The sequence below is a fragment of the Canis lupus genome, chromosome X (genome assembly GCF_011100685.1).
Source record: "Canis lupus familiaris isolate Mischka breed German Shepherd chromosome X, alternate assembly UU_Cfam_GSD_1.0, whole genome shotgun sequence".
In the NCBI taxonomy this organism is placed as follows: Eukaryota; Metazoa; Chordata; class Mammalia; order Carnivora; family Canidae; genus Canis; species Canis lupus.
The window spans coordinates 108,586,254-108,598,942 of record NC_049260.1 but is presented as its reverse complement, the minus strand read 5'-3'; positions in this window follow the sequence as shown (position 1 = coordinate 108,598,942).

The window sequence follows — 12,689 nt, the reverse complement described above, 5'->3', positions numbered from 1 at the left end:
ATGTCAATCTGTTTGGATTTAAGACACTGGGAGACTATAAGTCCCAAATTGCCCGGGATGGGCATGAGCTCTGTTTTAAGCATCACTTTTTTGTATTCTGTGTTTCACATGATGACCTGAAAATGGCATTAACAAAATGTGTCATGTATTCATTTAAGTATAATGATGCTGTTAAATTAACTACTGTTAAATATTATCCTTTAGTAATTGTAAAATGAATTGTCATTTGCTCATAAGTTTGTCCTAGGGCTGAACTGATAATTATCATACCCTGAAAAATCCCCTCACTTGTAGGCATGTTCAGTACATTAGGCCACCGGTTTTAAAATTGATTTCCCTGAATAGTGTCAACAAAAGTGACATGATTGCCAGCATGAGCCAGCACCTCTCTACCCTGACACATCAAGATTCAAATCAGGAAAGCCCAAATGTCTGAGATGGATAAGAGTGGTCTAGAACACCCAAAGGGATTAGGGTGAGGCCAGACTTCCCTGTACCCTCACAGGCTCAAAATCTAATTCTCTTTTGGGCACTGACCTGATACCTTGATTCCTGGGAGGCTGCTGGCCTTGGATCTGGCAGTGTTATTGTACTCTTCACATCACCTCTCCTGCTACAAGCGCTTGAGTGGTTACAGATGGCTTCATTAAAAAAAAAAGAGAAATAATCAGATCCAATGATGGGCATAATAGCTTATGTTTCCTTAGCCCTTCCCGCATGCCATTGTTCTGTATCCTCCACATGTTTACATCATCCATTCAATCCTTACAATAACACTGCAGTAGGTACAATCCTCATTTTGTAACTAAGAGCCACCAAGGTTGTCACTGTCCTGGGTTACCCATTTCATAAGAGCAGATCCAGAATATGAATGTGGGTCTAGCTGAACCCAAAGTTCATGTGGCAGGGCAATTCTGTCTTCTGGGCTACAAGTGTATCTGTAAGTGTTACTTTGATAGGTTCATACCAGTTCTCAAGATAACAGAACATCATAATACTAGGAGGTCACTGGCCTGAGCCTATGGCGACCCCGAGGACTTACAATTTGCATATTGATCCTGTATTACATCTACCTCCTTGTCCTCACCCACACCCTGGTGTCCTTTGGACTGATGTAATCTCATTCAGGATCTGGAAGATCCTGTCTATCAGTCCCAGGGCTTTCCTTTCCTTATGTGTTGGGCAGTTAGTCTGGTTGTGGCGTGGGGACAGGGAAGAGATAAGATGGGGCCCAGTACTTGTCCTTGAAAAGCTCATGTTCTCTCTTGTGTAGATTCTATGAAAGCCCAATGGATTGACACAGAAGCCTGTGTGCTCCAACACCACTGGATAGCTGTCTGCAATGGTTTACAGGAACAGGCAGAGAAAAAGAAGTTGGAAACACACACTGTGGAGTCACTGGCCCAGAGAGAGCCCAGGGTCATGCGGTGGAAGGCACCAAATCCAACTTGTCTGCTCAAAGGTTTTTTTGTTTGTTTGTTTGTAGGTTATAGAGATTCTTGCCTTCTCCTTCTCCCTTCCACAATTAGATAATTTAAGCATATGAAAACCATTGAATAGGTCCTGTACGAATTAGTTACGTTTTAAGATGTGGAGATGTGCATCAAGAGAAAGTGTGCATCGTGGAAATTCAGTCTCAAGTCAAATATTCCCCAAAATGTCTGTAGCTAATCAGAGAAATTCAAGTACAGGCTTTGCTGATTGATAGGCGTGACCAAGCAATTCCCCACACTATAAAGCGGCCTCCATGCAACCACCCACATATTTGCTGATACCTGGGAGAAGCACAATATAGTTCAAGCTCTGGTGGAAGTGAGAGGAAGCTCTGAAAAGGCTATTTTTTTCCACCCCAGAAATAATATATTGCCCATGACCATCATTTCTCAATCTCCCTAAAGAACCAGCCTTCAAAGATTTAAGTAACTACAAGGGGATTTAGAAAGTCAGACCAGAAAGAGCCACAGGCAAAGATTAGTGTCAGGAAGGCTGACAGGTAAATTGTCGTTATGGTGTGCTAGGTGGAGAGAAATGTATGTAGCCTGTCACTTAATTTCCCTTACTAATTTCCCCTAACAATGGGGTGGCCCAACCCACACGATCCAACTCCATGGATTAGGAGTATAAATCAAGCTTCCTGAATCAACATATTATTATTACTTAACACTTAATGAGCACCCACCATATGCTGGAAGTTGGTTCATCTCAACAATAGCAGCTCAGTTTTTCCATAACCCTTCATAGGAAGCCGCAATAGAAGTTCAAGTTTACGTCAGGCTTCTTCCTCCTCAGAGGTGAGGAATAATGTTGTTGGGGCTAGGCCAGCTTTGTAAAGCCTATGAAAAGTAATTCCTTTGGACTACTCTTTGCTTCGCTGGGACTAAATAATAAAAGAAGGGGAAAAAAAGAAAAAAAGGAAAGAGAAAAAAAAGAAAATCCATTACAGAGGGAAGCAAATCAGGTGAAAAGCAGAGCAGATTCAGAAATGGGGCAAACTACCCCATCAAGAAAAACAGGCAAATACATTGGTCCTGTGTGGAGAAATGTTTGTTCAGCAATCATGCATTAGTCTCTGGATGCTTGTCCGGATACAAGTGTAAAACCTGTGTCTGGAACGGAGCACGTCAGTCATGTCTGCTCCGGGGAAACCCACAGCTGTCTTATCCCTCCTGTGTCAAATTCCCACCATCCCAAGTCCCTGGAACCAGGCCTGGCCTGCAATGGGGGTTCAGGGACTGGCCCTTTACACAGCAACTTCTGAGACCACAGGCGGCCCTGATGTGTGTACAGAATCTAAAAAGGGGCACTATTATTGGGTTTGAGGACTGGTTTTCATAAGTGTGGGAAGGAGTGGCTAGAAACCACCATGTGGAGAGCCAATACCTCAGAAAATGTAGCAAATCTACAAGTCACTTGTAATTCCAGCCAGAAATTACTACTCTTCACATTTTAGAATAGTCTCTGTTTTTTTCTTGATTTGGATGGTCCACTGGACAGTTTCTGCATGCCTTTCTCCACTTCCCCTCATCTCCTGGGGCAGTGTGTCATGACTCCACAGCCAAAGAGCACCCATTTCTTTAGCATCTCACAGAGTTCCTAGAATCCTCAGAGTGGGAAATGACCTAAGAGGTCATGTCATCCAACCCTGTAAATGTTGCAGATGGGAGGTGGGGGCAGAGGGAAGAAGTGACCTTCCAAATTCGCACAGCCAGTAAGTTAGCAAAACCAGGATTTGAGGCCAGGTCAGGTTAAGTTCAAAGTCAGATACTTAGCCATTCCACTCATCTGTATATGAAATACGCTCCCTTCCCTTCTCAGAGGGAACCAGACTTGTTTATGAATAGCCAATCTCTAATATCACAAAGTGGTAGAGAAGTTTAATGGTGAGAGAATGGAGCCGGTCAGGAAGGACCCAGGCCTGGCGGGTTGGGGGTGAATTAGGTCATCCACTTAACACGTCGGTGTGTTCTGGACCAAGCCCTGCACGTGTGAAGCTGTTGGGCAGAGGGAGGTTGAGGAAACCAGCAGTGGCCATGAGCCGTGCTGCGGCTGCCTGCTTCCTTCTCTTCCTCTCCAGCTAGACAGGAGGGCCCTCAAGAGGAGGAACCAGGCCTGTCATGGTCACTGTGTCTTCCTCACTTCCAACCCTGCCTGGTCCACAGCAGGTGTTCAGTTAGCGTGTATCTGCTGAATCTGTGAGCGTGTGTCTGTGCGTGTGTGCAAATACACAAATGCACATGCATGTAGAAGATGCTGGTGGGTAAGAAGAGCCTGGACAGAGGGCATGGGTGGGGGAGAATGTGAGGATCCTGAGTGTCTGGATGGATATGAGGGCATTTACACGTCATCATAAACTGCTGTGCCCTCCGAGGATGTGGTTCTGAACAATAACTGCAAGAGCTACCATTAGCTGAGCACCTGTTCTGTGCCTGGCATTCTGCGTATGTATTGTCTCCTTTCTTGTGAAAACTCTCACCGAGTGTGTTTCAAACTCATTTTTCATACGTAACTCCCATAAAAAACCCACTGAAATGGGCATCTCGATTTTACAGATAAAGAAATTACTAGGTTCAGGGAGACTAGGCAACTTGTTCAAAGTCACTTAGCCAATAAATTGCAAACACAGGATTTGGACTAGAAGCTGCTGACTCCCAAACCTGAGTTCGTAGCCATATACTGAAAAAATGCGGTGCTTACTTGGAGTTGCGTGCTTCTTGCTTCTTGCTTCTAGTCTCTCTGATGCCTGTTGTGAATGTCCTTGTGCTAGGTGTATCCAGCAGAAGCAAGAGAAATACAGTGGTCAGAAAGTGGCGAGGGGCCAGGGGTGGGAGGTGGGGCCAGGCAGGAGCCAAGGAGGAACAGAAGGACTCTTGTCTCCCTGCTGAAGGGCCACATGTCAGCAAAAGGACTTCAACACACAGGTGCTTTGATTTTTTTTCCTGAGTATTTCTTCTAAACCCTCTAAAGCCTTGGTTCTCACACCCCTGTGTTTCAAATGATCCCTTTACGCTCTTAAGAGTTACTGAGACCCTCTAAAGGGTTTTGGTTTATGCAGCCATATCTATTGCTATGTATAGAATTAGAAATGAAAACTGAGAAACTAAAAAAAATCTATTGGTTCATCTGCAAAGGATAAGAAGTCCATCACAGATACTTTTATGAAAAATAACTATATTTTCCAAAACAAAAGAAGATTTAGTAAGAAGAGTGGCATTTACATGTCTACAAATTTCTGTAATGTCTGGCTTAATGAAACACATCTGGACCCCCATCCATTTCTGCATTTGGTCTCCAGGCACATTGTTTGGGAAGTAGTAGATGTGGGAAAGCTTGTTGCACAGAGAAATGTAATTGGAGAAAGGAGGAAAGCATCTGGGGGACCCCCAGGGTTCCTCTGATCCCACTTTGAGAACCCAAACGAGGAGACTGACTTGCTCTTCTAAAGTCTCCTTGCTACCTTCAAACATTATATATTAGGGCCACATCATTGCCAAAGAGAAACAAAAAGTGTCAGGACTTTACAGGAAGAAAAACATTTTGGAGCTGCCAGCTCACCACAAAAATAAACTTGGCTTAAAAGAATAACCCTCCATGAACCAAATCAGTCCAGGAAGCTAAACAGCCTGATTGCCCAGGCTCAGAATGGGCTAATTGAAGGATTGGCAGAAGGACAGAAAAGGCAGCTCGGGAATGAGTGGCACAACTAACTTCTTCCCCAAGTGCCCAGCTTGAGAGGGCCTTCTTAAGCGGTCTTATTTTTATCTCCAATTTTGAGAATGGCAGGGCCAATTAAACACCCACTCCAGTGTTCCAGGCTAACCCATTATGTTTCCACTCAAACGTCATTATTATTAAAGGTAATTGTAGGCAGAGGAGCAGAATCCAAAAGTGCCCTTTGAGGTCCTCATGCTTTTTTTTTCTTTTTGACAGAGAGAGAGAGAGAAGAAAAAAACAACAGGAGAATGCGTTTTGGGAAAGAGAGAGATCCTTGCTGAGTTCTGAGAATCTGAAACCAGGAGGAGGAGAGGTAGGTGTTTATTTAGGAGCTGGCAAAGTACAACCACGGACTCCTAGGGAGTAGAAGTTTTCCCAATGTGGGTTACAAAGTAACACAATCTGACCACCAAGAAAAGCCAATACCTGTTTGAGACTCCTACTGGAGGGCCAAGAGTGAGGATGGGCAGTTGAGAGATACTGTACTGCGTAAAGGCCCAGATGTGGAGGGAGCTTCAGACCTCACCCATAAACCTGGGCAACCCAATCTTCTGCTTCCAATGTCAATGTCAACTGATAACCTGAGTCCTGTTTGCAAGTCATAAAATGTGAAATATGGCCTGAAAAATGATGTCACTTAAAAGCATGTGTGAGATGTCCTTCTTTCAAATTCCCCAAGGGGTCCAGAAAAGGCCCAAGCAGGGGTCAGCTTTGGAAGGAGGGCAGACTATGGCTTGTCACCTCTTTGAGGGGTGGGGATCCGGCTGCAAGACTGCCTTATATGGACGCTAGCCTCCCTTTCTGCTAGCCATGCCAGTTTCCTTCTTTGGCAACATCTTGTCTCCTGTCAAGGTCATCTGCAGGAATACCTGCTGACTTGCGAGATCCAGAGAAGAAGAATATGTGAACTTGTACACGGCACGTTCTGCTGTATGAACAGCAGACAATGCAGGAAAATCATTAAGGGGGAGGGCTTCAACTATACAGACGTGTTGAAGTCCCACCCACCTCTTATCTCCTACCCTAGTCCCTCCCACCCCGTACATGCACATGTTCCCATACCAGGTGCTGTGCGATGCTATTTTGGAAGGTGGCAGAATTAGATAGTTGGGTAAACATGGACTCAGCAAGGACATTTTTGTGGTGAGACAGAATTTCATGTTGTATCTATAATTTGGAAGCTCACTGTCATTGCTCTTGGGGCTTTCAGGCTAGGAATGGCAGAAAGGAAGTCAGAAGAGTCTTCTTGAGTGATTAGAGTGATCTGGAAATGCTCTAGTGTGTGTGTCTGCATGGGGAGGTCTGACTCAGAGTGAGGATTTTGACATTTCTGAGACCATTGAAGTGCTCTGTGGCATTTGTCCTGCCCTGATTGGGCTGAAAAAGTGCCACCTGGATGTATTCTGTCTCTGCCTATGTATGTCTCTCTGTCTCTGTCTCCTTTTCTGCAGCCCAGTTTCACTTCGTCACCCACACAGCCACACTTCAGCAACAGAGAGCTTTGCAGAGGATATTTATTTACCCCACCCATCTGTCCTTGGATTCCCTGCATCTTAGCTGCCACTCACCCTGCAGAATCTCTCGCCCCTCTACCCCCAGCCTGGTCACCCTGGGGTCTGGACCCCTGCTCTCCCAGCTGTCCTGGCTCAGCCACTCTTGACCTCTCCCCAGCAGACCCAGTCACTCTCTGGGATTCATAACTGGGAGCTTGGGCCACTTCAGATGGCCTGGGCCCCCAAGAATTACTCTGTTGATTTAGCTTGGCAAGTCTCCCCAGGTGCACTGAGTTGGGGGGCTTCCGCTCAGTTTCATGGGAGGTATCAACGGGGCTCAGATTTCAAAATGGCTCCCTCAAGAAGCAAGACTGTTCACAGGAGAATGCGACAGGTTAAAGCGAGAAAGCAGGTTTTCTGGAGACTTCACGGCGTAACAGCTTGGGAATATTCTAGAACTCTTAGTCCCCATTTGGGCACATATTAACTGCAAGATTCAGGGCATGTTATTTAACTATATCATGCCTCTGTTCCCTCACTGTACAACAGAGGACATTCCAGCCCCATTCCCTATACATAGTTGGCAAAGGACCACATGAGATGGTGTGTGTTGCGTGCTGGCGCATCATAAGTACTAAAAAAGATGCTAGTTTTTTTTTTCCTTGTGGCTTACTGTCCCCAAGATGGTCCTATTTTTCACTTCCGTTCTTGATGTGGAAGGAGTATTCTAATTTTTTTGATTCATTAGCCATGTAACAGGAGCTGGCCTGCATATAATGAAGACAGGCTCAGGAATTTCAAAGTCTGGAAATTTCCCGGTTCCCTCATTCAACTCAAACAAAACAAATCCAAACCCAATAAGTAATCAAAATTATGATGGAGAATGTTTCATGCAGTTTTAAGAACTCGAAAATACATGTAAGTTTTCCTAAAAGAAAAACTCCATACTAATAGAAGCCTCTTAGGCCCCAAAGTTCCCTCTATGGCATCTATTATATATAGAGAGACACTGAAGCCCAGAGACCTTGGATGTAACTTACTTTGAGTGTAGGCCGATGGCACAGCAGATGGTGGGATTCCAGCCCCCAGAAACCCATGTTCCAGCTAGCTGAACATACGACCCCTAGTGCACTGTGAAAGAGTGGTTTATGTTGCGGGGAGGGAGGAGGAGGAAGGTAAAGTCAAAGGTCATTCGGTAAATCAAAGGCAGAGACAAGACCAGAGCTGTGAAACTTCAAGCCTGTGCCATTAGATCTCACCTACCCGTCAAACACTCTTAAAAGGATTTGAGATTGTCTTGAAAAGATAGCTATAGGCAATGACAGCAGTAAATAACCAAATCTCGTGGCCATTCTGTATTTATCTGCTGACCACACTTCTAATCTTGTCTCTCTCCTCTCAACAGCAGTACCAGCCTTATCTGCCTGCTCTTCTCTTGTTTCAGGCTTTCCCCTTCTCATGGCTGTGATCACGGGGTACCTGGACAGAACACTCCAGCAAACATCTACCTGACCAGGGGCCTGGAAGTGAATTCTGGTCTGTGAGCCAGGGAGTCAGCACTTGACATTCTATCTTAGGCTTGTCCTTGGCACTGAGGCCAGGGGTGGGAGAGAAAACTGGATTCAGTGTGCCCTTGGGACAAGAAATTAACCAGAAGCAACTTAATGAGCAGAACAAATGGCAATGACTTTGAAGTGATGGGCCCAGGGTCCTCAAGGGGAATCAATGGACTGTATAATCCCAGGAGTCACTGGAGTGGGCATTTTGAGCACCTTAGTGAGGCCAAGTAAGAGAAATTCTGGGAGAATGTCAGGGAAACAGCCTTCTTTAAGTGCTGGAGAAGTGACTAGGTGACTGAATGGAAGGTGACTGAATGGAAGAGGGCTGAGTACCTGTGAAGCACATGCGCATTAGTCTTCCTCCAAGAACCCCCTCCCCCAATCACAATGTGGTCTCACAGTTCAGCACCCATTCTCACGGAAGTTGATATGACAGATTAATAGATCAAGTCGCAGCCCAGGATGCCTCAACATAAAGCAAAAGCTATTTAATACATTAAGGAGGATGGTCCCCAGATTAATGTTCATTTCCTATGATTTTGATTCCTGCAGCATTAGCCTCATCCATGAAAAGCTTTTTTGAATTCAAGTTCAACTAATTAACATATGGTGTATGATTAGTTTCAGAGATAGAGTTCAGGGATTCATCTGTTGCATATAACACCCAGTGCTCGTCACATCAATTTCCCTCCTTCGTGCCCATCACCCAGTTACCCCATCCCCCCACACACCTCCCCTCCAGCGACCCTATGCTTGTTTCCTAGAGTTAGGAGTCCCTTATAGTTTGTCTCCCTCTCTGATTTCGTCTTACTTTATTTTTCCCTCCCTTCCCATATGCTCCTCTGTTTTGTATCTTAAATTCCACATATGAGTGAAATCATGTCTTTCTCTGATTTATTTCACTTAGCATAATATCTTCTAGTTCCATCCATATCATTCCAAATGGTAAGATTTCATTTTTTTTGATGGCCATGAAAACCTATTTTATTTTATTTTATTTTTAAAGATTTTATTTATTTATTCATGTGAGACACACAGAGAGAGAGGCAGAGACACAGGCAGAAGGAGAAGCAGACCCCATGCAGGGAGCCTGATGTGGGACTTGATCCTGGGACTCCAGGATCACGCCCTGAGCCAAAGGCAGACACTCAACCGCTGAGCCACCCAGGTGTCCCTGAAAACCTATTTTAAAAATAATTCAGGTGGCCTCTGCAGTCATGAACACATCAATGACACATTAATGACAAAGCACAATTATTTCAAATACATAAAATATGACTAAGGAAGGCAACCAATGGGTTCTACTCTGCTGTTTCAGGGGCTGAAAGGTGATAGTTATACTAACCTACTCCTTGATTATTTTTATTAATCACACCTCTCCCCACTTAGGAAAGAAAGAAACCATGGTACTGGAGACAGGTCTATTCACCTGGAAGTAAAGGTCCAAACCTCACTAGGAGTAGAGGTAGCACCAGATATAGAACTCCTCAAGAACAATGGCACCAGTCTGGGGTGCACAGATGCATTGTCACAGATGCGAAACTGATTGGGGTGCATGCCATGTGGGCAAGCAGACAAGCATGGCCGTGCAGTCTGTGCCTGCGATCCAGCCTTATTCAGTGTGAGAGAGACAAATCGGATTTTGAAACCTTCGGTCCTGACCTTGAAAGACTCATCTTAGTAAGCTCTGGTCCTGGCTGTTGGGACTGCTGTACTCCCTCTGAACACTTTTGGTCCTCTTACCCCCTCAAGGAAGTAGGTTCCCTTAGGCAGGTTTCCCAGTTATTAACTGTAACTCAGGAAGAATGCCCCAAGATCCCAGGTTCCCTATAATGGCAAGTCCCAGCTAGGTGCTAGCATTCCTGTACTTGGTGAAGGAAGTGGCTCTAGCTCCAGTGCCTGGTAAACAGAGCAATATTTGTTAATAGTATGAAATATAGAAAATTTCCTCTTTCATTTGTACCTTTTTCTATAATAATAATAGGCATTTCTGTGATGATGCAGGCAGAGTGTCCAGAGCTCTTTACATACATGTTCTCATTTCTTGCAAGAACCCTTTGGAGAGCCATCACTGCTTTGTCCTATTTTCCAGATAAGGAATCTGAGTATGGCGAGTATGATATGACTTGGCCCAAATGCACATAGCTAGTGAGTGATAGAGCCATGACTCACATCTAGATTGGCCAATTCCACCAAAGTGGGCTTCTGAGACCAAGGAGGAATTTATAAAGTGTTTAGCAGCTGGGTCTGACTCAGCTCTCAGCTTCCTCTTATCCAAACTCCATGTGCTTCCTACTCTGCCCCACCGTTAATGAAGAGAGAGGATGTAACTCACTGTTGCCTCGTCTTCTCATATCTTGTATTTAACTGGCCTTGTACCACCAAGCCCTGTGAGAAATATGACCTCTACTTCCCTAGCACCCAGCAGCCCTTCAAAGTGAAATCCTAGCTAGGCTGCATATATAAACATCACCATTTATCCGACTGCTCACACACTAGCTTATTGATTAGACTTTTCTATTTGTCTCTGCACCTTGACATCAAATATCCTTACAAGAAAATACTTATTGACTCTTCTCAAAACAATAGCCCTCATTTCAATAAGAACCTGAGCAGTATCAGCAATCCACTTCAAAAATCCCTTCTGGTCGGCTGGATCTGGGAAGACTTCACCCTGGAATTGTTGTTTGGGTTGAGTCTTTGGGGTAGAGTTGCATACATAGACATGGGGGAAAAGAAGGCTTTTGAGATGATCTGAGCAGAAAAAGACAGGGCAGCTGGAAAGCGGGGAGAAACTGAGGGTAGATGAAGTCATCCCATTTGCTGGAATTATAGGTGGATGGGATAGTAGCACAAGGGAAGGGATTGGCTCTGAAGGAAAGAGGAGAGAGAACAAAGCTTAAAAAGCTAGCCTGAGGCCAGATAATGAAGAGGGTTTTTTCTTCTTTCTAGGAAATGGAGGAGCCATCCAGATTTATCTAGGTTTTCTAATGAAAAACTAGAATCTCAAGTATTTCTGTAAATGGTGATCACACGTGATGGACGATCATACTTACATTTAGTGGAACCATGACCAGACAGCCTGCCTTTCAGCTGGGAATGTGACGTCATATGCCTTTCACGTGGAGGACAGCAGGACAACAGATGCCCTGCAAAGAAACTTAGACTATTAAGAGGCCTGTCAGAGAGTTATTACAAAGCATCCAAACAAGTGAAACATTTTCAAAACATTTTTTTCTACATTATTTCCCTGCAATTCCAATCTTTTCACTTTGGGTTGCTCTCTGAGGCTGGGACTAAAATTTGAGGTTTTTAGGCAGGGTGTGCTTATTTCCCACTTGAGGGGGTGGTCCTGGTGCCTTTCTTCCTACCCCAAAACCATTCTGCCAACTTCACTACATTTGATTAACTGCAGACATTCTGTGCACAGCCTTCCACAAGCTGGCAGCATATTTCTACAGCAGAAGTACCTTTTTGATTCATGAATCAATTTTAGTATGCAACAAAGTGACAAGTCATTGTCTCTGGATGGTGCGATTTCAGATGGTTCCTTTTTTTTTTTTTTCTTATCTGTATTGTCTGGTTTTGCTGCAGTGAATATGCATTACCAGTGAGCAGAGACATAATAAAAACAGTTTCAAAGAAGATTCAATTTTATTATAACTTCAAGTAAATTAAGCTAGATACAAAATCGTATAAGCAGTATGACTTCAACTTGGTGAAACCGAGAAATGATTCAGAGAACGGACTAGAAGGAAATGTGCCAAAATGTAAATAGTTGTCTCTGGGATCGGGGCTCTGTGTGCTGGGCTACAGTGAAGCAGGGAAGTGCTGGGGTATAAAAATGTAAGGAGGCACCCACTCTCAGGGTCATGCAAGTGCATAACAGTCCCTGGACAGCAAGTGCCTTCTTACATTTTGTGCCCTCCGCGCTCTGTTTGCCTTGTCCTAGTGTGGGTCCTGTCAAAGTGACTGAGATGCGAAGGGGTTTAGACTCTTTAAACAAGCCTCTTTCAAATGACTAGGATTGTGTACTTGTGGGGAGAAATGTAGTCCTTCTGTTATCCATTTTCGCCGGTCTGTCAGCAGCCAGCTAGCTTTATGACTTCTCTCTCCACACTTGGTCCTCAGTCAGCCTGCTTTTCAACTACTCTTTACCAATGCTCTGAATTCATTTGGCCTTTGGCAAATTCTTACCATGGATCATGCCAAGCAACTGCTTTCTCTGATCCTATGTAACGACAACTTCCAGCCTTTGCTGGGGCTTTTTCTTCTTGACATCGTGCAGACCCTGGGGCTAGCAACAGTGAGGGTGCTAGATCCTTAGGCTCTCAGGGACCCGTGCAGCAGGTAGTCATTAGAACTTGGCCACCTCTTATGACCTTTTACAGTTTTCTCTTCTCACATATGTTACCAGGATCATGAT